The 1,575-nt window shown below is 49.5% G+C and overlaps 4 non-coding genes across 4 annotated transcripts; all 4 read right to left on the reverse strand.

The window, feature by feature from the left end:
* Positions 1-2: 2 nt before the first annotated feature.
* LOC123177892 (5S ribosomal RNA) lies at positions 3-121 on the reverse strand. The gene has a single exon (XR_006489187.1). It is a non-coding gene; the product is annotated as a 5S ribosomal RNA (ribosomal RNA).
* A 367-nt stretch (positions 122-488) lies between these two features.
* On the reverse strand, positions 489-607 carry LOC123177894 (5S ribosomal RNA). Its single transcript, XR_006489189.1, has one exon. It is a non-coding gene; the product is annotated as a 5S ribosomal RNA (ribosomal RNA).
* A 367-nt stretch (positions 608-974) lies between these two features.
* Positions 975-1,093, reverse strand: LOC123177893 (5S ribosomal RNA). The gene has a single exon (XR_006489188.1). It is a non-coding gene; the product is annotated as a 5S ribosomal RNA (ribosomal RNA).
* Positions 1,094-1,460: 367 nt separating this feature from the next.
* Positions 1,461-1,575, reverse strand: LOC123177895 (5S ribosomal RNA; the record flags this gene model as incomplete). The annotated part of the gene is made up of 1 exon (XR_006489190.1): positions 1,461-1,575. It is a non-coding gene; the product is annotated as a 5S ribosomal RNA (ribosomal RNA).

Here is a 1,575-nt window from a genome sequence, read left to right on the forward strand (position 1 = left end):
AAGGAATGCAACACGAGGACTTCCCAGGAGGTCACCCATCCTAGTACTACTCTCGCCCAAGCACGCTTAACTTCGGAGTTCTGATGGGATCCGGTGCTTTAGTGCTGGTATGATCGCATCCGACATGTTTCCCCGTCTTCGTCCCTTATGCTTGCCACTCCCAGGTCCGCTCCAAAGACGATTCTACATTCTCACTACCATTACAACCGTTCCCTAACAATGGATAATGTCCTATACTACTTACTCTCCCGCTCAATCACGGAGACGAGTTTTCCACGGTTTCCACCCCTCCCTCCATACCGCAGCAACACGAGTTTTTTCCACCCCTTTCAGAACGCGCTCTTCGCGCCACAAAGCCGCCCCAAGACGCGCGAGCAATGAGCATCGAGCTTAAACATATCGCAAACGTCAAACATAATATAACGGGATTAATATATATCGCGCACGTGCGACATGTTTGTCACAAGGCGCAAAAAATAATCATAAAAGGAATGCAACACGAGGACTTCCCAGGAGGTCACCCATCCTAGTACTACTCTCGCCCAAGCACGCTTAACTTCGGAGTTATGATGGGATCCGGTGCTTTAGTGCTGGTATGATCGCATCCGACATGTTTCCCCGTCTTCGTCCCTTATGCTTGCCACTCCCAGGTCCGCTCCAAAGACGATTCTACATTCTCACTACCATTACAACCGTTCCCTAACAATGGATAATGTCCTATACTACTTACTCTCCCGCTCAATCACGGAGACGAGTTTTCCACGGTTTCCACCCCTCCCTCCATACCGCAGCAACACGGGTTTTTTCCACCCCTTTCAGAACGCGCTCTTCGCGCCACAAAGCCGCCCCAAGACGCGCGAGCAATGAGCATCGAGCTTAAACATATCGCAAACGTCAAACATAATATAACGGGATTAATATATATCGCGCACGTGCGACATGTTTGTCACAAGGCGCAAAAAATAATTATAAAAGGAATGCAACACGAGGACTTCCCAGGAGGTCACCCATCCTAGTACTACTCTCGCCCAAGCACGCTTAACTTCGGAGTTCTGATGGGATCCGGTGCTTTAGTGCTGGTATGATCGCAACCGACATGTTTCCCCGTCTTCGTCCCTTATGCTTGCCACTCCCAGGTCCGCTCCAAAGACGATTCTACATTCTCACTACCATTACAACCGTTCCCTAACAATGGATAATGTCCTATACTACTTACTCTCCCGCTCAATCACGGAGACGAGTTTTCCACGGTTTCCACCCCTCCCTCCATACCGCAGCAACACGAGTTTTTTCCACCCCTTTCAGAACGCGCTCTTCGCGCCACAAAGCCGCCCCAAGACGCGCGAGCAATGAGCATCGAGCTTAAACATATCGCAAACGTCAAACATAATATAACGGGATTAATATATATCGCGCACGTGCGACATGTTTGTCACAAGGCGCAAAAAATAATTATAAAAGGAATGCAACACGAGGACTTCCCAGGAGGTCACCCATCCTAGTACTACTCTCGCCCAAGCACGCTTAACTTCGGAGTTCTGATGGGATCCGGTGCTTTAGTGCTGGTATGATCGC

The sequence above is a fragment of the Triticum aestivum genome, unplaced genomic scaffold (assembly GCF_018294505.1).
Source record: "Triticum aestivum cultivar Chinese Spring unplaced genomic scaffold, IWGSC CS RefSeq v2.1 scaffold18986, whole genome shotgun sequence".
NCBI lineage: Eukaryota > Viridiplantae > Streptophyta > Magnoliopsida > Poales > Poaceae > Triticum > Triticum aestivum.